The sequence below is a fragment of the Epinephelus moara genome, chromosome 20 (assembly GCF_006386435.1).
Source record: "Epinephelus moara isolate mb chromosome 20, YSFRI_EMoa_1.0, whole genome shotgun sequence".
Taxonomy (NCBI): domain Eukaryota; kingdom Metazoa; phylum Chordata; class Actinopteri; order Perciformes; family Serranidae; genus Epinephelus; species Epinephelus moara.
In genome coordinates, this window is record NC_065525.1 from 39,083,859 (window position 1) to 39,110,152 (window position 26,294).

The following is a 26,294-nucleotide window of genomic DNA, read 5'->3' on the forward strand; positions in this document are numbered from 1 at the left end:
TAAGGTTACCAATAAGTAAAAGATATTTAATAGTTGTCTATTTTTTTCATTACTGTACCGAAAAAAACCGAACCGTGACTTGTGTACCGAGGTACGTACCGAACTGAGATTTTTGTGTACCGTTACACCCATTATTTATGTATTTACATATATGATGCTGTTAAACTCGTACCACAGGGTGAATGTTGGTCACCACACCTTCTACTGCCAGGACTAACCACTGACCCAGCCTCTCTGCTGCTGTCCCCAGTCTACCCTGAAGTCCTTCTACCTTTTTGTTATCAGTGGGCTGTAAATCCCATAATCCACTAAGCACTTTCACTACTTCAGCTGCCTGTTAGATGTTTACTCTCCACTGTCTCCAAATGATGTCTGCTGCCTGTTAAACTTTCCTCTGTTTGAAATGTTGAAGATTTCTTTAGGTTTACAGAGTGCAGAGGATCATAAATACTAAATACCTCTTTTATGGCTTCATACCCAGTGATAAATGTCTGTGTGGTTATCATCTACACACTTAAACGAAGGAGAGTGAGAGGAAGAGAGGGATTTAAATGCGGCTTCAAATGTCTGAAGGCCGCAGTTTGAAGTAAAAATATATTTTCAAGGCAAATAGTGTAACATAAAACATCTGGACTACATTAACCAGATGTAGAACTGGCATTTAAGGAATAGTTCAACATTTTGGGACATTTGTTTATCTGCTTTCAAACTCATGGTCAAAAGAATTGAGGCTGGTGTCTTATGTATATCCACACACAGTAGCAGGAGGCAGCTTAGAGACTTGAAATGCATGAAATAAATATTTCTTCAGCTGTTCTCTTCAAACAATACTTTTAAAGTCAAAACAGCTTCAACAACCACCTTCTCTAACACTGTTGGCTGCAAACACATGTTTTTGTGTACTAACTCGAGGGACAAATGAAGTTTAACCTTGAACTAAAGCTTCACCAACACTAAGTCAAAACAAGTCTAACATGTTACCGACAAAACACACCAGGAAATCAATGTGATGGTGACACAGCAGCATGGCGAGATGTCAACATGATGTCACCTGAGAGAGGAGCAGCTGCAGGGTCTGTGCTCAGACTGAAGCTGCTCATGTTTAAATCTTACCTGTGCTCTGGCTTCCTGTGTATCAGAGAACTGATTTGGTTTATTTATAATAGTTTGTGGTTACGAAGCGTGCAGACCTCTCAGGTGGTCTGGTTCAGGTCTGCCTTCTGTCCGCAGAGTCAGGATTCCACATGGAGAAGCAGTGTTCAGTTCGTATGTCCTATCTATCTGAAACTAACAGAAAACTAGTGATCTGCTCCAACTCTGCACTTTTTTATTTTGTTGTTGTTGCCGTGGGTCACAGAATGACGTCAATATGTCAACAAGTCAAAATATTATCGAGTGGTATCACTGCACTTTTTTTATCTTTTATTTTACTCTTTTAAAACATGTTACTGTCTGTTAATGGCACTGCTCTGTGTCTTTACAGCACTGTGAACTGCCTTGTTGTTAGAAAGTGCAACACAAACTTGCCTTTCATTCTCAGATCTGCTAAGTTTCCCTGTTTAAAACATCATATACTCAATATATTTGGGGTTTTGGACCCCTGAAGATGTCACATTGGGAAAATGTGATAGGTTACCTTCTAGGGCTGTCATCAACCAAAGAAAATCTTGGACACTACAGAAGTTAACTTCGGGGTTAACGATGTCATATACAACATAACGTTACTAATGTTAAATATCTCTGTAACGATGCATGTAAAAGAGACTATTTTTAGCTATGAAGCTAATGTTAGCCATCATACAGCTCCAACAAGGGCGCCATTTTGATTGCATTCCTTTTTAGAAGATTTGTAATCCAGCTAGGGCTGCCACTAACGATTATTTTCATTGTCGACTAATCTGTCGATTATTTCTTCGATTAGTCGACTAATCATTTCATCAAAAAATGTCTTAAAATGTTGAAAAATGTCGGTCTGTCTCTCCCAAACCCCAAAATTATGTCATCTAATGTCTTGTTTCGTACTCACGCCAAAGGGTTTTAGTTCACTGTCACGGGAGAGTTTGGAAGCTGCCAATATCTGAACGTAAGAAGCTGCAGTAAGAGTATTTTGGGGTACTTTTATAGTGCTTTTCTATGAAAAATGACTCAAACCGATTAGTCGACTACTAAAATAGTCACCGATTATTTTAATAGTCGATTAGTCATCGATTAGTCGACTAATCGTGGCAGCCCTAAATCCAGCCCTGAACTGCAGTGAGTTAGAGAGTTAGTAAAATAAATCCATAGTGATAAAATCCGACACTGAATGTCTGGGATAATTTATCCATTTTTTAAATTAAAAATGACAGTTGAAAATGCTTTAAGCCCTGACCACACAGAAAGCATTTTAGCAGCTGGAGGCATCTTTTTGTAATTGTTTTTAAAGAGAATGAAGGTTTTTGCTTGCGTTGTTTGCGTTGCGTCATTCCTTGCTTTTCTGCACTCTAGGCGCCTGCCGCTTTTGCCGGAGCACTCTGAACTCCTCGAGTTGAAAATATTTCAACTCAGAGCTGGAAAAAAGCTCCACGTTATCTCTTTTTTCCCCATTGTCTGAGTGGATGATTTGAGAGGCGGGCCTTCTGTGGTGGTCACGACAACAAGTTTACAGTTGGTAAACAATGGAGGAGAAACTGGTGGTATTGGTTGCCGGATTCCCAGAGCTGTACGCCAAGATGATAGACAGCAGGTTGTCAAACTGTCTCTAAGTCATCCTGAAATATGCTTGGACACAGCCATCATCAAAGTGAAGCTCCTGGACCAACTGGTGGCACTCCCCATGATCCACCCTCTTTTTTAGGGTCTCATGTACCCACACAGATAAGTGTTTGCTGACAGCCTCTCACCCTCAACCAGAGCTACACAGTACCCTCTGCCTCAACATTTTAGGAACTAGATACTAATTACTGGGGGAAAAATGGTACATTGATTTCATGTGAAGGTTAGTGTAAGGACGTGATGGGGTGGTTAAATGGCCATCAAATCACAGTGGAGAAGGAGTGTGACAAATACCACCAAGACCAATCGTCACATAAGATATCTACAAGTGCCATTTTTAGCTGGGTGAAGAAACACTGGTGGACACAAGGCCCAGTTAAAGTAACACTAGGGCTGGGCGGTATACCGGTTTGTACCGAAAACCGGTATTTATTTTCGTTATGATATGAATTTTTCATATACCGCAATACCAGTGAATAGCCCAAACAACATCCGGAACGTGCGCGGCGGGAAAGTGTTTCAGCGGGGACCCATTTCACCGCTGCACACCACAGGCACGCTTGAGCGGGTGAGAGTGAGAGCATAGAAAAGTTTAGAGGCGAGAATGGGTGCCGGAGAGAGTCCTGAAAGGAAAGCAACTGTACACGATGACCCAGAAGAACTCATACCAAAAAGAGCAGTGTTTCCTCTATATGCAACTAGCAGCGGCGCACCGCCGTTTACAATTCTCCTCTGCCCTCTGTATCGCGCACGGCGGAGTTTCACCCCGGTGCGCACACACCCGCACGCGCACCAGTGACTGCTCGCGACAACCCCTGTCTGTCGCGCGACAACTCTCTATTTTAGGCGGCTCTTCTATTTCTGTCGCGCTACGCTCCCCTACGCGACCCTCCAACAGATAAAACCTACATGAAATAGTGTGCTAAACGAGCACAATGTGTTTTTAAATGAACAAACCATTATCAGAGGTGATATGTGATGATTTTTTTACATGCATTTACCCATGTTTATCCATGACATTGTGTAAATGTCTGTGGCGGACATTTGAATGCGAGTAGATGACTAACAGTACAGTAAACTTGTAGAGGGGGCGGGGGGTCATTACTCGTTGCTGCTGAAACGTTCACTTATAGCCTCTCTTTGGCATTTGAGCAGCTTTATAAAACTCTTCAACAAGTAATGGCTCCTTAATGAGCAAGTTGACTTTACATAGACGGCATATCTTTTCAATTTCTCCTAACATTGTGTTGTTAGGACTATGAAAAGCCCGAATGACTGCAGACATTCCTCGCGGAGTCCGCTCCGCTTATAGTACGCCCGAGTATGCTTGTGTCGAGCGGGCGGAGGCGTTGATCCCCCCCACCCTCCGCTCTCTCACTGAGCAGCCTTCCTCTGTCTCCTCTCACTCAGCCTCGTTCAGCCTCGATCTCGTCAGCATGCTCCACACATGCGCTGTCTCCCCCCCACACCTCGCGATTGCATCGTCATTTAAAAAAGACATCGTGAAACAACCCTCACACCTCGCGATTGCATCGTCATTTAAAAAAGACATCGTGAAACAACCCTTCTATTGCTGATGGGCGATCCGATCGCCCATCGGCACAACCCTAATGTCAAGTTGGCCGAACCTGAGCAAAATACCGTGAAATACCGTGATTTTTTCTTAAAACCGTGATATGAAAATTTTGTCATACCGCCCAGCCCTAAGTAACACCAGTGAATGTCTGACTGATGAGAATTTGGTCAGACAAGAGCATATCACTGACTGCCCTATTATTTCCACATTTTACATTTTCTGGACTAAAACAATCAATTAATCCACAAAGATTGATTGACACTGACAACTGTTAGTGAAAGCCCATGATAATTAACTTACAGTAGAATGTTGACTATTGCAGCATCAACACAGTAGATGAAGTGCACTATCAGGCATGACACTGTAATCACGGCCACACCTTCATCACTTTGTAAGTGCAAACAGAGGGTTTGAACAGGAAACAGTTTTTACATCACATCTACGCAGAATGTTTTAATGACCCATTTATCATCCTGCTACATGCTTCAACTGAAAAATAACACTGACCAAACGCCATTATTGGTTTAGTCTTTTACTGGGACAAAAAGACAAATATAAAAATAACAAGACTCAGCCAACAGCACCATCATAAATCTGACCATTTCACTGATAAAAACAACTGCAACTGGGAAACTGAAGATGTCTCAAAGGTAAAGTTTAAAAGCCTGCAAACCCATTTAGACTCCATCAAAGCATCATCCAGTGTAACTCAGAGCCAATATAAAATATGTATTTACACTCTTCTCTGTGAAATTCATTGTGTCTGAAGTGAGTGTCAGACCCTTTAGGGCTTTGAGTTTGGATAACAAGAGCTGCAGACAGAGCTGCTGGCCACGCTGTGTTTTCTGATTTAATTATTCCCTGAGGAGGAAATTATCTGTCTGTAGAGGAGCGAGTCCTTGTCACATCTGTCCTGTCTCTCTCTCAGCTGTCTTCCTGTTTGAAAATCAATCTGATCTCTATTATGCAAAGCCACATTCACACTGGTAGTTACTGGTCACTGTGTGTCTGATTCTGGCCTCACTGCGAAACACACAAACCTCAAGAATAACTACAATCTGACTGAGCACAGACAGAGAACAGGCACACTGACTCTTAAATCTTAAAAATCTTAAAGTACTAACATTCATTTGCAGAAAGTGAAAGAAAATATGAGCTCAACTGCAAGCAGAAAGTGGTGATTTTGAATGCATGAGTACGCCTAAGCAAAGACAGCAGAGCAATTTCTATTCATAATTCATGAAAACTGATTTCAGGTTGGAAACGTACCACCATGTTCTGCGTGTTGAAGTGCAGCAGAGATTCAGAGCCTCTGATTCAGTCGGTTGTCAAACTGCTGATCAGCCAGACCTTTCAGGAAAAAACCTGCTTTCAACACCGTCATTACCGATAACTGCAACTCCACTGATTGAGAAGTTCAACCTCTGCTCAGCTCCCGAAGAATTAAAAGCTCCTTCTCTGTAGTGATGTGCTGCTGCTCAGCCTTGGGCTAATTAAAGGTCCTGATATAACATGAATGCTCTTATGTTCTTTATGTTCTGGGTCGCTGCGCACACAGACGTATTCATACAGTCAGCACATATGGTCCGTGTGGTCATAAATTTTAGACTGCAAATCCATACCAGAAAATTTACATCACAGACACGCTCACGAACATGGCTACACAGACACGGAAAGTACAGTTTGAATTAACAGTATGCATTAAAACTGAGTGAATGTCTGTTAAAACAACAGAAAGGGGCTGCGCTGGTGGGTTTTAAGAAATATGACACAGAAAGATTTGAGCAACTCATTCAGTTAGAGGGCTTATTAGACACCAAAACACTGCACAGTGATTTTTAATACTTCTTACAACTATTAAACTCTATAATATATAGTATCACATCGTAAAGCTGTAATTACCCAAAGAAAATTTTGTCCGACTGATATTCTACCTACACTTTAACCAGTCGATAACAATGAAAGATAACTGTGGGGTTGACGAAACATAATGTTATTAATGTTAAATATCTCTAGAACACTGCATGTGAGAGATGCTTACTATTTATAGCCCAGTAGCTAACATTAACCATCGTGCTGCCCCAACAAGGGCTCCAGTGTGATCGTATTATTATCAGAAGATTTGTAATCCAGCCTTGAACTGTGCTGTCTTTTTGGAGACATATTAAAATAAATCCATAGTGATAAATTCTGACTCTAAATGTCGTCTGTGATTATTTCTCCATTTTCCAATTGAAAATTTGTTGATTTTTTTTTTTAGTTTGGGTAAAACACTGTGCTTGCCACTGTCATTAGCTGTCCTATCACAGAGGAGAAGGGGCCGGACAAATACCACAAAGACCAACCATCACAGAAGACATCTGCAAGTGCGTAACAACAACAGCTGCTGTTTTCAGCTGGCAAAACAAACATTTTGTTGGACACAACAGCCTTAGGGCACATTCACACCAGGATAGTCCAGGGGACTCGTTTTGATTGGGCGGGGAATGCTGAAAAATTTCACACCTTCATTTGATTCGGTTCACTTTCAGTATGCACTTTTTAAGGCGGACCAAACCACCTGGACAACCTCACGCAGTAACAACAGCTGCTTGTTTGGGGGCGGTATTGCCCGAAATGACCACTGACCAGGAAGAAAAAAAATATGAGGAAGAAGAAAACCTGGCTCATTGATTGGCCAGGACTGAAAACGGAAATCCATCCCCTTCAGCCAGCTTGGTCACCACAAAAACACCAAAATACACTGCACTCTACGTCACTTCCTCTCTTTGGTTCACTTCCTCTCTTCGGTTTGCTGGATAGTCCGTTTGCATTTCCCACTGTAAGTGAACTGCGCCAGGGTTCACTTGCAAGTGAACCGAGACCCCCAGTTTTCAAGCGGACCAGGGTTCGCTTGTTTGGTCTGCATGATGCATTCGAATGAGCGTTCACAACACTCCAAACGAACCGAACTATCTCTGGAAGCAGACCAGGGTTCGTCGAAAGCAGATCAAATAGCGCCAGTGTGAATGCGTCCTTAAAGTAACACCAGCGATTGTTTGACCAAGGAGAATTTGGTCACACAGGAGCATATCAACCAACCAATCAACCAACCAATTGACAAACTGACCAGAATGTGACAGCCCTATCTGCAACTCTACTTTCAACCCTACAGCGACTGTAATAAAAAACAATAACAATAAAATAAATCGTGCAGCACTCATGTAACTAAGTCAGTAAAAAAACACTACCAAAACTCCACACTGAAGATCACATTCACTCATGTTGAAGTACATGTGAAAGTATAATCTGTTGTGTAGAAAAGTATTCAGTCCTGTTCCGTTGCTTCCTGCTTTCACAAACATCATCAAACTTCACTTTAAAATTCACCATTTTCTTTACACAATGAGCTTGTCTGTACATCTTACTGGCAGTGGAGAGATCTTATAAATAATAAAAGAATACCACAGATATGGGATGTAGTGTCTTCCCACTGAACTCTCTTTGTGGATAATTTATCCGCAGATGCTCCTCCAGCAGAACCACAGGGTCAGACTCCATCTGCAAACCCACGGGTAAATCCCAACTCTGACGTTTGTTTGATTTTGCTCTGGTGACGTCAGTCGCTGTCAGTCAGATGATGGTTGAAATATTACCACACCCCTGGTATACATACATAGGAGCTCACTGAAAGCAAACAGAAGCTAATAGGGTTGAAACTGGCAGTTACACTGAAGCATCTGCCTTCACCATCCTGCTGTTGGTAAATCACAACCAGCTGGGACACAGCAAAGGCCTTCTTCAGTCACTGCTCTGCAGCACTGACGTGCATTCATTTACCAATGAGACGTGAAGGAAGTGAAAGTTAAACCGCTACACCTGAGCCTCTGAATCAAGTCTCTCACTCTCTACATAAAAGGGGACATCCTCTATTTTGTGGATTTTGGTTTTCTCAAGATAAAAAACACCCTTCACCTGCAGCCTTTGTCATGCAGCTGCCAGTGGTGGAAACACCCGCATCCTGTTTCAGCACATGAAGGCAAATATCTGATAAGAACGTTTACTGGAAAGCTTAGAATAAAGTACAGGTGAGGGCTACAAATAATATGAAATGTCTTTTAGAGATTTCCAGAGAGACAGCCGACACACATCATCGCTGGTCAGGGTTAAAAATAAATGTCATGTTGAATCTGAGCAGTGTGTCACATGCTCATCACGTCTTTAACCTCTTCAAACTGATACTCCAACTCCGACGCCATGAAATGTGAGTCCTTGGCTGGCATAAAAAAACAGCCACCCACAAACTGCACCAGCAACACAATGAGATCTCTAATATAAAGAAGCCTGGAGCGTTTGAGTGCTGCCTGGAAAGAGAAACCAGACCATGAAACTGCTGCGGAGTCTCGTCCTCTGTGTCTCGATCTGCTGTTGACCTGCTCACGCAAAATAGCTGCAGGGTCCACAACAGCCCCATTTAAATGTAATCGCGGTTGTCAGTGTGTCAAGTGAGTTTCAGCAGTCACGCGCCCTTGAAACCTGTGAAAATACGCCAGTAGGGTTTAAAGATTAACGGGTGTTACACTGCTTCTTTTTTCATCTGTGTTTTTATCAACCCATTAAGTGATAAATAAAATTAAATATTTATACATTAACAATAGAGTGTAGCCTGCTGATAATCATCAAGATTTATCTATTGTAATTGGCCTATTGACATTACTCATAACTGCTGAAATAATATTTATCACACAGTATTAAAGAGAGGTCAATAATTTGAGGCTCGATTCTACTGATGGCTTCAAGCCAGGTGACCCACTGTGGAAGTCAGTGTCACCCACAAGGCAGTGTCACGTAGCCAGATCTATCTCTACAGCCCTGTGCTTGAGAAAGGTCTGGTATCACTGCAGCCCTTTTTACAAAGAGACTGCACCATAAGGCCGTTACAAAGTCCACTCTTTATGCTCTTCACTTTATTTTTTACACAAAACCAAACAACCATAGTGTCATGACACTCATTACAGACTAGTGATGGGCAAAGCAGTTCTTTAGATGTTATTAAATCACTAGAATCAGTTCATTAAAAAGATTCGTTCAAAAGATTCGTTCACCGAATTGTTCAGTGCTTGGCAGGAGCAGCCCTGACTGTGTACTGCGTAGTCCGACTCACTGAACTGATACACTGTTGAGCTGCTGCTGCGTCTGCCCTTTGAAATAAATTTGTATACAAAATGTACAGAAAGCTAAATCATCAAGTTTTGAAAAAGTATTGCAATTTAATGTTGTCTTTAATGTTATTATCTTATATTAACTTTGTAATATTATTATCTTATATAATGTTATTACTATCCTAAAACATTCTCCAGGTCCTCTGTAACTCTGCAGGACTTATTTCCACCCTGCCCAGCAGCAGTACCGTGGCGAACGGTCCCTAACTGCGGGGAGAACGGAGCAGGCTTCCCCGGAGGTCCGCCACTTCACCAACTGGGTGTGGCCAGGCGGATTTTGCAAGTTTGGCACACCGTGCGCCTGGCGCAGCTACTCGTCTGTCCCACCTCCGTCCCTCCTACCGCCGCAAGTTGGAAAGAGGGAGGAGAGAAGGCGTGGAGTGGGTTTTACACACATCACACCAATCAAATGAGCCCCTCTCCTCGCCCTTAAATGCGCCGCGCGAAGGTGTAATGAGAGTTTACTCAATTCGCCATGGCAGCAGCGTCAGGCAAACTTCTCCCAGGAGGAAACTGATGTTTTGGTCCGGGAGGTCCAAGCTCGCAGTGTCCGAATATACGGAACTGCGAGCAGACCTCCACGGGCTGATGATGCAAAGGTAGCCTGGGAGGAGGTCACCACAATTGTAAATCAATGTTGCGTTTCTCTCGTGCGCGCGCTCTCTCTCGCAGTCTCACTCTGTTTCTTTTCTTTTGCATTTTCTAAGATGACAGATGCTGAATATATACTCCCTATCTGATGCTGTGGCTGTTTAATCAAATCAGGTTGGGTTTCCATTACGCGTGCCAAACGTGCCAAACAGTGCCAACCCCCTTTGATCTGACATCAGATGTGACGGGACAGTCGATATAGAGATACATTTATGTGCTGATTGCAGATAGTTGCATTGAACAGTGTTTTTTTGGGTATTTATTGCATCGTTAATGTGCCTGATATTCTGGAAACCTGCCTGTGAGGTTTTGGTGATGTGTGCGCACTGTCCGCCGGTCAGCCAAACTTCGGCTTACACCGGCTGCGCTCCCCCTGCGCTGACAGTAGACCTGGTTTCAGATGGCGAGCTTTTAGCGCACCTTCGGCGAAGCCTTTTGGCACGAAACTGTTACTGCGCCAAGCTGGATCTGTCAACACCTCCCCCTGCTGTGCCACCACACCCATCTCAGCGCACCTTGGTCTGCCAAACTACCAAACTGAGCGTGCCTCGGGTTGCGCTGCTCGAAACTAGCTCTGCGTGGGGTTCTCCACCCTGCGCTGCGCCGGGAAACTAGAGCCCTTTGACTTATTTCCACCCAGCCGACAGTGGGACTTATATTGATTATGCCGACAGTGGCTTGGAAAACCGCCCATAACCGTGTCACATGGGGAAGAGGGAAGAGGGAAGGCGGCTGGAGTTCCTCCAACATTTGCAGTTAGATTATCATATTTTTTTATTGACAAAAATATAGGCTGCTTCGGCTGATTTTCTTTTATGCGCACATGTGCCCCTAAATATTTTTTACAGTTCGCACACACGTTTTTTTTAGTCGAGTGAAACGCTCGCACTGTCGAGCACTGGATCTGACAGCCTGAGCACATCGGCACAAAACACTACGGCGTTCGAGATATTATTTATATCATGAGAAGTCAATACTTTCGGCAGCCTAAATCTTTTATTTAGAAACTATGGCGGGTCAAATTAAACTATGGCGGGCTGCCATAGTTTCGTTAATTAATGGGAAACACTGGATTGTGTTCATGTGGCTTGACTCCTGGCTACATTAGTTGTTAGCTTGGAGAAAATGGTCCCTGTGAAAGTGTATCACTGAGAAGAAATGATCTGAATCACTCACGGGTCGGGGTTACGTCGTTGACCAAGTGATTAATTCACCGAGTGATTTGTCATGCGGTAGGCAGTCCCTCCCTGTACCCGCGCTGCCTCGCGACTCGCAAGTGATTCATTGTTCGCACGGACCGAATTGGCAGTCCCACTACCAGCTTGCACGCTTGCTGCTGAGCTCAACTGAACTGAGAAATGAACGAATCAGTTCCGGAAGTGATTCAGTTCAGTACATTCACTCAACAGCAGGGCTCGACAGTGCGAGCGTTTCACTCGCATTTGTGACTAAAAATAGGTGTGTGCGAACTATAAAAAATATTTAGGGGCACATGTGCGCATAAAAAAAATCAGCTGAAGCAGCCTATATTTTTGTCAATAAAAAAATATGATAATCTAACCACAAATGTTGGAGGAACTCCAGCCGCCTTCCCTCTTCCCTCTTCTCCGTGTGACACGGTTATGGGCAGTTTTCCAAGCCACTGTCGGCACAATGAATATCGTGCGCAACACCAAGGGTTGTGGTGCCGCTTAGTCAGGCGTTGCTGCCCTCTCCATAGACAAACAATGGGACAGCCAGCGCAAAGCTGTTTTACAGCTGATCATGTGTAGAGGCCTTTAGGGACCGTTCGCCACGGTACCGCTGCTGGGCAGGGTGGAAATAAAGCCCTTTTCACACAGAGCGCGCAAAGCGCACCACCCTGCCGCTGAGCGGCGCGCGCCGCCAGCCTGCGCTCGAATTGAAATTTTTTTAATTTCACCGCAACGCGCTGTGACGACACCACGGCGCCGCGCGTCCAATAGCAGAGAAGAGCCTGAAGTAGACCCGAAAGCGGTCACCATGGAGCTGTAGCTCCTGAACGAGCCTGTACTCCCCCAAATCCTGTCCTCTGCGCCCTACCCCACGGTGTGTGCCGCAAAGGGCGCTCTGTGTGAAAGAGGCTAAGTTCTGCAGAGTTTCAGAGGACCTGGAGAATGTTTTAGGATAGTAATAACATTATATAAGATAATCATATTGCAAAGATAATATATATAAGATAATAACATTAAAGACAAAATTAAATTGCAATACTTTTTCAAAACTTGATGATTTTACCTTTCTGTACATTTTGTATACAAATTCATTAAATAATTTTGCTTGTAAATATCTATTTGCATCACGTTTATTACGGAAAACACATTATTTGATCAATTTACATTGTGCCCCTAAGGTCTTTGTGCGCTCCTTACTTTTTCAACTTAGGAGCACATGTGCTCCTTGGGAAAAAAGTTAGCGTCAAGCCCTGAACAGATTCGTTCTTTTGAACGATTTGTTCGCGAACAACAACACTATTACAGACTGCATCCCAGCATCCAAAAATGAAAAGAGGTATGATGGACGTGTCATGTAACACAACAGTGCCAGATTCTTGTGTGACATATAACACAAGCACCAGCAGTGCTTTCTAAACAATAACAATGGCATGATATAAAAATATCAAACACTCAATGAGTCCTCTGCTCGGAAGGTGAGGTGCTCCCAGACCTCACTGTTTTCCCAATTCCACATTTTCAGCCACTGTTCTTCGAGTTAGCTCGACTGCTATCAGCTACATTGTAAATCTTCCCCTAACATGGCGTCAAAACATCACACCCATGATCCCGTCCTGTTGGCTGTCCCAATTATACAGACATCATTTAGGCGCAGTTACTACCTCCTAGAGGCGAGACAACTCTGTCCCCCAATTCTGCAATCGTACCTTATGTACAGTGACACACATCTTCTTTATACTTTTTACTGTGAACGTTGCATGTCCCCTGATCAATATTTTGCACATTTCTGCAAGAGTGTACAGCTCTTCCACTTTAAACACAGATATTTATATATTTCTTATATTTTCTCATATTTCCTACTCTGATAATATTTCTATTCTATCTCATGTCTCTTGACTTTTGCACCGTATTTATTGTTGTACACTAAATCGAAAAATTCCTTACATGTCAAGACCTATTCTCTTATAAAAAACATTTCTAATTTTGAAAAACTGTAAACCGCAATGTAGTAAACGTAGGCCTATATATGTAACGTGAAGTGATGCATATATACAGAGATGGAAACACGTAGTAAAACAGAAATTAAAAGTATACATACAGGTAAAGTGTCAGTGTCATAGTTAACTGTTTAAGTAGTAGTAATGTTAACTAGCTGAAGTTTACTGACTGGAATATCATGGTGGCAAACCAGTTCAATGCAAAGTCAGACAAGAGGGTGGCAAAGCAAAATTAGTTTGTGTTTTATTAAGAAATAAGCGCTGGTGTAAACCTTAGTGACAATGACTGCTCACAGCTAGATGAGATGCTACTGTGGCAGGTGGGCTAACCTGTAACATGCTAGCTAGCTGCTAACAAGCTAGCGCTGGCCGACCACAACAGTCAGATAATACAGTATATTAAAAAGAGGTCTCCTGACGTACTGCCTCTCAGTGGAGCAGTTTATACGCCAACAAAGCACAGTTGTATAAACCTGAATGAAGCTACACAGCGCATATAAAAGCTTCATCCATTTTGGATTCAGTTTCCTCAAAGGTCAGCTCTGTCAGGAGAGTTTGCTGTTGATCAGCGGTGCAAATTTGTGTCTCTAAACGAAAGCTCAGCAGGGAAACGAGCCAATCTGCCAATCAGACGACTGCATTAAAATCAACAGATTTCTGTCCTAAACATTGTTATAAGTGCGAAGGTGAACTGAGATGCCTGTAATCTTTTTTTAACGAAAGGTTTCCGTTCTCTTGCTACTGTCAATGATGGAATGAAGGCAGCAAAATGAAAACAGAAAGGTGTCTTAAGTGAAAAAATGCTGGAACTGTTTTAATGGCTCACAGAAAACCTAACTGCCACGGCAGCCGATTTGTTCACCTCTGGCTGTAATTTAGGACGTGAACAGTGAGCTGACTGCTTCTATCAGCAGCCATGTTCAGCCTGCATCCATCAGGACTCTCTCTCTCTCGCTCTCGCTCGCTCTACTTGACATTACAGAGGACACTCCATCTTATTGATTATCCAGCGGGTGTGTAGCTCTGTCAGCACACTGCAGAGCTTTAACAGCACACTGCAGAGCTTTAACAGCACACTGCACTAGGTCCAAACATGGGAAGCTATTGTTAACAGTTCTGCTACGAAATCTGGAAGTCACTCCGACACAATAATGAGCAACATTTCTTTAAAATACACTTTCACTCCTTAATGGTTTGAGATATGAGTTTAAACTGAAGCCATTCTTGTGTTAAAGGGAAAGACATGTTGAGAAGCAGACAAGTCACGCAAACACATCTTTCAGTTTTAAGACCTGCCATATGAATTCAGCTTTGTGTTTCCATCCTCAACCTTCATCACACATCTGGCACATGACGAAACACGTCCAGCTGTGATTCATGACATCACTTCCCGATTAAGAACCTTTTCCCCCGATGATCTGATAAGAAAAAGTACTGTTTTTTATATACTTTCATTTTGAATGAGTAGAAAGTCAACAGGCACACACCTTAAATTGTACACTTTGGCTTTTTGAAAAACTATTTTAAAAACACAGGTATGTAATAAGACATTTTCAACGAATACTTTCGTATTTAAGGCCTGCATAAGATCTTTTTTTATTTTCAAACACTGAGAAACAGACAATAAAAAAACACAGCAAGTGGTGACCTTACATTTTAATTTAAGGTTTAACTGTTCACAAAAAAGAAAAAATAATTAAAGGCATAAAACACATGTAAGTGTATTCCAAATAGAAACGGGAGCAATTTGGGGCTCAGTATCTTGCCCAGGAATACTTCAACATGCAGACCAGAGGAGCCAGGGATCGAACTGCTGATCTTCCGATTGGTGGACGCCCCGCTCTACCTCCTTAGCCACAGCCACTTGGTTATACGTGGGTGGTAGGCAAACCAACAGCCATCGTCAACTACTACACCAGTTCTATGTCTATCCTCCACCCAGTTCTGTCTTTATCTCTCTGTTTCACTCTGAGGTTCAGGCAGCGGTCAGGAGATGCAACAGCTAAACTCCAGTTAACACCCAGCACTCTGCACCACCCTGAGATCTGCACCGCCCTGAGATCTGCACCACCATGACCTTTATCTCCTTCTGTTTCTCCACTAAGACAACAGCTCTGTTTCTCAGTGAAACATAAATCAAAGCGTCGACAGGTGGTGGATGGAGGTGTGTGCTCTGTGTTTTCTGTTTAACTGCTTTATCTCCACCTGGTTGTTTAAACAAAGGCTTCAACACAACCAAAATAGAAGCGCGTTCAGATCTAGTGCAGAGAGGTGCACAGATGTGTGAATTTACTACAGCTTCATTTGTAAAAACAATGCTCGCACATCTTTTCAGGTAAGAGTGAGTATATGTTACTGAAAAACAGATCTGTCTCACACACTGAGGTTGATAGGTTCTTCTTTTTTGTTCCCGTTAGAAGTTTTTTTATGGGAATTTTTCTTCATCTGAATCAAGGGTCTGAGGACAGAGGGTGGTTTATGCTGTAGAGATTGTTAAGCCTCATGGAACAAATTTGTGATATTAGGCTATATAAATAAAATTGACCTGACTAGACTGGAGGTCTGGGACCACACTTTCTTAGAAGAGCTAATCATAATACATTTGTTTTGTGTGCGTTTCCAATAAGATTTCTACTTGAACAATTTCTATCAGCTCTAATAATGCCCGAGCAGCTGAAAATGGCCAGTTCCAGTTTGTCTTATGATTCTGTGTAATAGAGAAAAAATCATTTATTACAAGGTCTTCTGGTTATTCTGATATTTATCTGTTTCTACATTTCCAACAGACCGACACCACCGTACTCCCTCCTGACTGGCCGGCCCTTTCAGTCTGCTGCTCTGATTCATCAGCTCAGGTAACTCCAATGAAATCCTCTGAGTAATTGAAGCCATCACTGCAGGACCTCCCGGGCTGTTTGTGGCAGAGCGCTAGGCAGGCCGGTCGGGGTGACGGCAGGTCACGTAGCTCTCAGCTCCTCTCGGCACTCAGCAGAGCTTTCTTCCTGTCTGGCCGGCCAGCCCTCCCAGGAGGAGCAGACAGATCGGCTCATTTCAGCTTCCTGTTGGTGTCCTCCTCCCGGGCAGACCGATTCAGTGATCCTGCTGTCAACCCGACCACCATATATCACCACAGAGGTCTGTGCTGTACTGCAGAGAATAACAGTCTGCAATCCTGTGTCCACAGCTATTAATGTGCACTTCACTGATAGTAAATTGCTCATCGGGAGCTTGATTATTTGAACATGTGATATCATCCACACAAGATTAAAACAGTAAGATTTACATGACTTCAAAGTGCAAATATGCATGCTGGGAGGGTCACAAGCTAACAAGTAGCTCTATTTGAAGGGAATGAAAAATGAGATTATTTAAGACTCACTCTTATGTTAGCAAGATACAGCACCACCTCTGAATTATGCTGGAGACAATGTGGAGTAATTGGCGGCCATACCCATATTTTTTGGGATTGTCCCAAATTAGATAAATATTGGAGAGACATTCAGGCAGAGATTAAGCAAATCATGGGGGTAGATTTACCTCTAGAGCCAGCTTTCTTTAAACTGGGAGAGATTCCAGAAGATAGAGACACCAAAAACCAGACATAACTGCTTGTGGTGTTTCTGTGATTGCAAAAATATGATCACAGTGCTGTGGAGAAATGTAAAGCCACCAACGGTCCAAAAATGGAGAGAAAGATTGAAGAGTTTATATTTGATGAAAAGTGAAAACAGCCGAGCTCCAACTAAGGACTGATGCTTTCAACATTCAAGTGGACACCAGTAACACTACAGTTGCCAAGACTGATTGAAGACACATCTCCATAACCCCAGTGGAGAGGAGGAGTTTGACTGATACTGTCCACGTGCACAAAAATCAATCGGAAATTTATAACTCAACACAGGTGCTTGTACCAAAAAATAATCTTTAAGTCAAGAGTGCTCACTTTGCAGCAAAATACGGGGACTGAACAGCGCCAGAGGTACACTGGACAGCACACTGACTAGCAAAAAAATACAACCAACCAAACAGACAAACAAAAAAACATTACTTGACTGCTCAACTTGAAGCAACCTCAGTCGACTGCCTGGTCTCCAACTGACAATTCAAATCTCTGACTTTCAGGGGGCATCCCTAGATATTTTAGCTTGATCTTCAGATGTCTGTCCATCTTCGGTCTTAGAAAACTTGCTTTTATTGCACACAATGTAACAAGAATACAAAATCCCACCCTAGCATCAACATCATCAGTTATTCTTAGATAAGGACATTAGCCATGTTTCCATCAGCCTGTTTAGGTGCGCATCTAGAAGTATCGCATCGGAAAATTATAATAGAAACGCCAAAATTCGAATTAAAATCCCCTGATTCGCACAAACTAAAATACGCTCGCTTTAGCCGGGTTTTGGTTGATTTGAAAAAATGTTGATTCTTAAAACAGGGGATGGAAACAGTTATGTTCGAATTAAGTCTGACGTAGCGCACCTCTCTCCATGGTGATATCCACACTCCGGGTCGGGAAGGCGGTAAAGCATTTACAAGCTGGTTGCCAACCGCCAGAAAACGTAGAAGAAGAAGAAGAATGCGAGACTTGTTTTGTTTCCGGTTCTACTGAAAACTTGCACGAGTTCGTAGTTTTCACCAAATTCCGTACATTTAATGGAAACACACAGGATTCATATTTCTTTTAATGCGCATTTCCCAATGATTCTAATCACTTTTGGATGGAAACATAGCTATTGTAACTTAGTGACGGGCCTGGTTTTGTGATGACCATTTGACCACCTCGGCCAGGCTTACAGATGCGCTAGCAAGATGTCAATAAAGTCAAGCGTCTGGAACAGTTTCAAAATTTGTGACGACGACCCAAAAATGTTGAGTGCCAAAATCATCAAAGTAAACTGGCATATTACAAATGTACAACCAGCTTGGCAAATCACCTGAAAACTCGAAGTAACAGCTCAGCTGTCTTGCAAAGTATTGTTTTTTCTAGCCATTGTGCATGTAACTAACAACGTGGCTAAAACATGTCCTTGTCTCCTGCCAACCTAAAGCTTCAATTTACTGCAGATATTTCTCACTTAAGCTTCGATGCCCAGAAATTGGTATTCAGGACAACCCAAGTATATTCACTGTATTACGATGGGCTTCATAGAAAACTGCGATAAACATTTTCACCAGAGTTCAAGAGCACACAGACATGTGGCATCTTTAGTATCAACCAATTATATACTGTCAAAAAGTTCAAAATCAAGAGTTCAGAGCTCAAATGTTTGCAGGAAAAGATGGTAACACGTCTGCCTCAGGGATGCAACATAGTGCAGAATAATTCTTGTGACAGAGTGCCAATATTAAATGCATCATCTAGAGACTACATTATAGTACTATTATAGTGCATACGACTATTTACGTGTAACTGTAAAGGGTGAGTCTGTGTATGTAAGAATGTTTGCACTGTCATAAACATCATGTAATGGATTTTTTTTTAATTGAATGAACACTTGTATTGCTAACTGCAAGACAAATTAAGCTCTGTAATGAAACAACTTGACCTCAAGGTCTGCTTCAAATCCAGGGCTGGTGTATCACTCCATCACTGGCTGTTATTTTATCTGTACAGGAGCCGAACTATACACCATGTTGAAGGACAGTTAACTTGTCTATGAAGGACATGTGTGATCTTATCCAGGACACCAGCATCTCAACTGATATGAAGTGTTCAGATATGAACTTGTAGAACCAAAACATAATCAGCATACGAGGATGAAGCTCTCACCCGCCAAGGATGTGAGTCTGAAATGTCACCTTTAAATTCTTACATTCTCAATTCCTCTTTAATACTCCAAACTGAGAACCAGCTGAGAAAGTTTGATGTAGCTCGATAGTGTTTGACATCAGATAACTTGGAAACAAGTCACACACACACAAACACAGCTATTTGACTATGCAGCCAGGTATGTTTGCTGATTGACAGTCAAATGTTTTGTGCACAAACCCCTGCTGTATGACTCCCTGTGACTGGTTAAAACAGTCACATGGAAAACCTCAGACAACCCCTTCCTCCTCTTTTGTGGTTCACCACGTTTGTTTACATTTTTCAGTAGTTGGCGCAGGAAAAACAGCTTTATAATACTCCACTTCATTTTATCATCTCCCATCAGTACTACTGTTATCCTCAAGGTCCTGGTCACCACATTGCCACTGACACAGAATACATATCAACAAAAAAGAACCACTGTTACTGTGCTTTAGTGCCTCACAATTCAGAGTTCAATTTCAGAAGGGTCACAATCAAGGTATTGTGTACACAAGTACGTGGAAGAAAAGGTGAGTGAGCAAGTTGCAAACAGTATAAATAGTGCAAAGAAATAAATACTGAATGGGTGGACATAGGGAGTGACAGTGCATGATGACATGAATAGGTAAATATGGCGTTCATTAGAGTGATGGCCTATAGGGACAAACTGTTCCTGAGTCTGTTAATCGTAATGTACAACTGCCTCAAGGCAACAAATTCACTGGTGCACTTAACTGAAAGAAGACATGAACAAATCACTGAGTCAGTATGATACTGGATGAGCAGACTGAATCGCATGTTTCAACGGAACAAGTCAGCCGACTGTCAGACACCTACAGAATACACCTCCCACCAGATTGACCCATATCCTGCATATGTCAACAGATTTACTGGAAAGATAAACGTGCTGCTTACAGTATGCATGTGTTCATTCACAGATATAATCCCTTCTGTTGCTTCAGAGTCAAATTGGTGTCCTGTTAATGGAGTTAAAACACAATGCAGCACTAAAGGGTGGATAAACGGAGCCTCGTTTAGGGTTAAATTAAAATCACACACCACGATGGGGTAACTTTAAGGCGTTTACATTAAACTATAACAACTGAGTAGTACTTTCTTTCTAATAACTTATGTTACAGGCCTTCAATTACCTGCTTATGTTATGCAATCAAGCTAAAAATGCCTTTTACAAGCCTATATGTCACGTTGCTAGTAGCGTGTCTTACTATGAGTAACAAAATCCTAACTGTTGTAGCAATCGTGCAGCAGGATACAAATAAAGTTGAACCTGGTAACCCAGTTCAGGGGATATTTATATCATGTAGTTAGCATTTACGCTAGCCATGTTAGATCTTTGGACGGTTGCCTGTTTATTTGGTGGGGACCATAAACAAAGGCAAAGCTTTACATGCTATCAATCTGAGGCATGTTTACGGCAGATATCTGCATTAGTAAAGAACCAGAATATTGTTTCAAACACACAAGACCCACAGAGCTAGCTAACCTAGCTAGCGTTAGCTGAATTAATCGGAAGGCTAGCTAGCGGTGGCTGCCTTCGTCGGCCCTGGAGCTCACTGCCCTTTTAGCGCAAAGCTAACATGCAAGCTAATAAAGTCTCACAGTGGCGTTAGCTGAATAATATTAGCTTCAAACGCACACAATAACACCCAGTCAAGAGTGCAACATCGAATAATATGGAGATATTAAGTACAGCTTGTGCAGCTAGTCCCGAGGCCCACCGTGGCCCGCTACGAAGCTAACAAGATCCATTATCGGACGCGGTGCAGCTTAGCTCGAACGGGAAAGATTTTCTGTGTTCGCCGTGTAACTTTAACATTAACTGACCATTTCACAACAGCCACACCCGCATTTACAGCTGACAGCATAGGCGACAATTCACATCTGAATCCCAACGTATAACGTTCTACAGATCGTTTATATAACTGTTGACCTAACGTCCCATTTGTCGTGTGATGGACAATTACCGATGCGGCGCTTTCAGCCTCCCTGTCAACCTATAGATCCATTATCGGACAAGTGTTTTAATTCCCCACCAACCTCTTTATACAGATTTGCAGCACATATACATCTAAGTTAGGCAAAGGGTGATATAGATTAAGTCAAATTGATTATCAGGAAGTTTTGAAGATATGACAATAGCTTGAAAACACACTAAACACCCAATACTGCTTTAAACGGACTAAACAGATATCAAACGGGCTTTGTAACGTAACGTAAACTATTAAGGAATGTGACTAACCGTTACACAAACAGTGAAACGAATTTGTTAATGTGTTTAAAACAGAGTAGATGTAGTGGTCAGATAATGTGTAGCTAAAAGGAAACAAGCAGGTCAGACGGGGACGTGTCCGATGATGGACGCATGCCCCTTAGCTCCCCGGTCTCTTCAGACAAAGACAGCAGTTAGCCTGCTGAGCTAACCCCCGGGATAGCTAGTAGGCTATCCCGCGTTTCAAAAAAAGTAGACCCAAATCCCACCAAGGTAGCCAACTTCAACATGTCCACTTACCCCGTTTGAAATCCCTATCCGACCAACGTTCATGTACACTCCATAGGTTCCGATAATCCCAGTAAAAACAGTTAAAGACAAGCTCCCAAACTGGTGGATTGAACAGGCAAAAGACCAGTCAACGTGCTCCCAGTTCACTGGACCGCAGCCATCACACGGTCACATCCCGGAGAAAACTGGAAAGCAGCGGGAAACACCGACATTTTGGAGTCAGTTGTCGGGCCTGGATGATAACGAAACTAATCCCCGGTATTCCATGACTGGATGTGATATTCCCAGAGTTTCCAGGTCAACGTTATCCCCGTTAACAGACACACAGACAGCAACAGACAGACAAACAGCACAGTGGGGCTAAATGGCTGTTAGGTACAATACAACCAAAGCCTGGAACACTGGATCAATGGAGTCACTGGACCTGGACTGGGTTCGCTGGATTCACTCACTGACTGGACCTGGAGTCAGTGGAGTCATAAACACTGGTGGACTCAGGGGGGGCAGAGGGGGCGACCGCCCTCCAGGGTGCCTTTCCAGTGGAGTAAACGTGATTAAAAATTAAAAATAAAATACCCTAATAATTTTATGGGTGTTGGCAAAACCAGTGGTTAACTGTTAATCAACATTTTGATACACGTTATATTTAATTGTAACATGTGATAGTGGATTTTATCTGTAACTGTACTATATGTGATGTGTTTTTGTGCTATAATGCAATATGTTTTGACATGAATTACATGCTGTAATTTACTGTTGTTTAAAAAAAAAATTAGGATGCCTTCTCACAGCTGGCGAAGGTACTGCTGATGAAAACAAGCCTTTCAGCTAATTCCGATGAATTTACACTTTTTAAAATGTTAATTAATGCACACTGTCCCTTTTTTTTAAATAAATAAATAAATAAAATGAAATCGGTTAACAGCTGATAATATTTTGGACCAGTCATGCATGCCAGTCTATAGGTTATTTTCCTGTCCTTCAGTTTACTGCACTGCACACCACCCGGGTGCAGTGGGAGTTAGCTAGTCGTACCCCTCATTCAGCAATCACTGCTTGTAATGCCGTCCTGAGCATGGATGTATAAAGAGAACTGGACAGCACTGGAGGCGGGGCCCTATTGATTCCTGCGAAAGGTGCTCAATTTCCACAGTTTAAAATTACGGAGATCTTCCACATTGTTGGGCCTATAGAGCAAGCCCACTCAAGACTTATGGCAGCCAAGCGTCGCCAAGTGGCTATTTTCCAATTTAGCCCTACGCTTATGTGAATGGGGATAAAATAATTGATCATGTGGCGGCTCTTATAGACTTTCAAAATGTCATCAGACCAAACGTATCAAATCCCTGAGGCAAAACGAGTCATTTCGCAGGGGTTATGGTGCTCAAAAAAATGTATCCGCTGATTTACAGATGTGTCTTTCCCAATGTAAGTCTATGGACAAAAAGTCTTTTTGGGCCCCATGGCATAATGTGATGGACCAGGTTGTTGTAATTCCACTTTTGACCACTAGGGAGAATTAGCTTCAAAGCCCTGGGGGTTGCTGTGGACACTGGACCCACCATCTGGTCTTCCCCCAGGTCACTCTGGTGAGTAAGTGGGTCAAAAAAACCCAAAAACCTTTAGTATTGTTAACTGTAAGCTCCGTTAGTGTTATAGCTAGAGGTGCTAACAAAGTTAACAGTCATAAAGGAGTTTTGCAGCTCAAAATGAAGCCACTTACTCACTGGGGCTACCTGAAAGGTGATCAAAGGGCCATCTCCATGTACCGCAGCAACACATGCCGTCAGCAAGATGGTATTACTAGCAGTAATTACAGAATGAGTGGCACCGCCAAATAGGGCAGAGCGGACAAGGCTAACGTTAGCTAACCAGGGGTTAGGACTGGGTGGACTGTGTGTTTCTTAGTAAGCACTTAGTGCCGGACTGTGAATCTTTTAAGCTGACACTGCATAAAATATGATCAAGAATCATTCATACTTTAAGTTAAAGTGTCATTCAGAGGCATATTGACTCATCCACTGTATTATCTGGCATCATTCAGGGGCTCTCTGGCTCAAAAATGTAAAAACAATATAGTGCTAAGGCACCTCTAACAGTTTTATAGAAGACTATTTGACAAAGGCGCTGTATAGCAGCTTTAAAAGAAAGGTACCGCACCAAAATAGGTTTCCTGAGCCAAAGAACAGTTTTTAGGTACTGTGTAGCACCATTTTTGTTCAGAGTACAGCTCATGTGTGTCGGATACAGCTCACCATATCTGAATCTTACGAGAGCTGTAGTTGTTAAATGCTAATAAAGTAAACATTATTTTAAACAGTAGACGTTCTCTGTCTTGTGTGAAGGAATTCACATTTAAATTGATGATAACTGAAGGTTTAACTTAAATTTTCTTCATGTTTCAAGCAAAGATATTTGCACATAATGTTATTAATAAGCTCCTGTACATTGCAGGCTGTGGAGCACGTGGAGCACAGCGTGGTGGAGCACAGCGTGGTGCACTGCAAACTATTTCACAGTGTTCTGAAGTCACTTTCACACCCTGTTCAGACAAATGAGTGTCTTAGGAGGAACACTGTTGAGATGCAGCGAGGGTGCAGGCAGGGCGAGGAGGTCTTGATGGATGGTTGTGTTTTAGTCACAGAACACAAGACGCAAAAATCTGAATATAGTTTGAATAGTTTTTACTGTTGAGCAGATAAAGCGAGGATTACCTGTCATGCAGCAACAGGCAGCTAATGAGCGAATCCATCTACATTCCCTCCCGAGTTTATGACCCGGTTGTAACTCGTTGTCCTGACTTGACTGGACTCACTGGATTTATAGTCAACTGGTTTAATACTGGTCCAGAATTTAAACAGTGTTTGTGCTCAGCTGAAGATGGAGAGAACATCATGTCCTGCTGCCGTTTGTCTTTCCCACTTAAACACACACACACACACACACACACACACACTTGTGTTTAACGTAGGGATTCCAGAACGGTTACCCCGGCAACAAGGATATGATAATGTTGCCTTTGACATGACATCACTATCTCTGCCTCCTTCACATGAACACGATTACCTGTTACACTAACAGCTGATTGTGTGTGTGTATATGTATGTGTGTGTGTGTGTGTGTGTGTGTGTGTGTGCGTGCGCGTGTGTGTGTGTGTGTGTGTGTGTGTGCATTCTACCTAATTACACTCTTAATCAATATCCTCTGCAGAGGGACGGAGAGCTACAATTACATTTTCCTTTGAGTCCTCTCTGCTTTTGTTCCTGCGGAGGGCTCCCAGTGTTCATTAAGGACAGAGTGTACAGAGGAATGACAGAGTGATGAAGAAATAATAAAGGTGTAAAAATGAGGGAGTAATACTGCATTCAAATCATAGGAACTCTGTGGTTTGAACCTCTTCTGTCATCACGACACTTACATGTTCATGTCGAGCTGAAAACATCTCAACAACTGTTGGATGGATTGTGATGAAATATCGTGCATCATTTAGGATGAACTGTAATAGCACTGGTGATCCTCTGACTTTTCCATGCATTCAATACTTTGGTTTATATCCAAATACCTTTCGCCTAGTCCTACCCTACTGTGCTGGCTAGTAGTTATCACTTGGACACATCAAGGTTGGACGCAGTAAGGGTTAGGGCAAGAAGATCATAGTTAGGGTTAGGCAGATTTAAAATTGTGTGTCAGCTCTTTGCAGACCCTACGCCATATCCTATGGCCAATGGTCATTGTGAGTATACTTGGGCGGTGGTGTGTCTGTGTCGCTCTGCATTTACATCACCAAATGCTAGTTGGCGTGGTGTTTCTGTGAAGTGCTGTAAAGTCTGACTGACTCAGAACACACCTAAAACACACATTAGACATGGCTTAATAGTGACAATATTAAACACAAGTACACAAATCAGCTTTATTATAACTCATATGGTTCACAGACAAACACTTGTCTTTGGCTGGACACATTTTCCCAACTATTACAGCACGCTAACGTTATTAGCGTGAGCCTATGACATTTTACATTGCATAAATTAGCCTAGCAGCTAGCAGACTTTTCCTCTACTCATATGAAGCCAGGGACAACAGCAACATTTAACAAATGTAACGTTACAAAATGTGGCTCCATTACAAATCACACAATTCACCAACAAAATATTTTCATATACTAGGTAGATCTCCCCACAAATACAACATATTAACGTTATTAGCGTGAGCCTATGGCATTTTACATCGCAGACTTTACTCATATGAAGTCATGATAAATCACACACAGGACTTAAAATGTTACTTTGTGGAGGTTCTATTGTCTTCACAATTTATTTTTTCTTACCACCAAAATAAAAGTAAATCAAAGCCTTGTTTCCACTGAGGGGAATGGTTTTCAGTTAACAAAAAACAAAACAAAACAGGAGGCCTGTGACACTGCAAAATGTAGTTACATTTCTGGGGAGGTGCAGGTCATGCTACGGTGTCAATCTGACGCAGAATTGGCCTATCAATCCTGCTTTAATATGAGCCAAATACAACACAGTAGGGCGGGTTTAGGCGGAGAACTCTTAGGAAAAAAGTAATGTCAACAGTATTAATGACATTTCCCTCAGCCTTTGTGT

The 26,294-nt window shown here is 42.4% G+C and overlaps 1 protein-coding gene across 2 annotated transcripts in view; it reads right to left on the reverse strand.

Annotated features, from left to right (window-relative positions):
- Window positions 1–22,078, reverse strand: part of znf609a (zinc finger protein 609a) — a 64,475-nt gene extending 42,397 nt beyond the window's left edge. For both annotated transcript variants that reach the window (XM_050073802.1, XM_050073800.1), the window contains exon 1: window positions 21,697–22,078. The gene's annotated coding sequence lies outside the window, so the exon portion shown is untranslated. The remainder of the gene's footprint in view (window positions 1–21,696) is intronic.
- Between the last annotated feature and the right edge of the window lie 4,216 nt (window positions 22,079–26,294).